Source organism: Penaeus monodon, chromosome 23, assembly GCF_015228065.2.
Source record: "Penaeus monodon isolate SGIC_2016 chromosome 23, NSTDA_Pmon_1, whole genome shotgun sequence".
NCBI classification, from domain to species: Eukaryota; Metazoa; Arthropoda; class Malacostraca; order Decapoda; family Penaeidae; genus Penaeus; species Penaeus monodon.
In genome coordinates this window covers 39,810,676-39,811,059 of record NC_051408.1, presented here as the reverse complement: position 1 = coordinate 39,811,059, position 384 = coordinate 39,810,676, and positions in this window count along the sequence as shown.

Sequence of the window (384 nt, the reverse complement as noted above, 5' to 3'; positions counted from 1 at the left end):
GCAAATTATCATCCATATCACACCACACAACATCGAGGAAAGAGGAAAATGATTCCTTTGCAACGGGAATAAACAAGGTAAGGCTTGCATTCACGTGCAATTGACTCTTGCAAGGGAATCAGAAGTCATGAGCGACCTTGCAAAACCTTCACACGACCTTGAGATTCCCCCGTGCTAAAGCATAAAAAAGAAAGGTTTTTTTAATGGCCAGTATCATTAGGTTTTAAGATTTTCCTGATTGCACGAACTTCGCCACAATATACAGGTGTGTTTTGTGGATGTGTTTATCGCACTGTACAATAAAGGGACGCATATGCTCCTTTGCCAAACCAGTCTCTCTTAAAGAGCTCGTAAACAGCCTCTTTTTCCTACTTCCTATGGCCC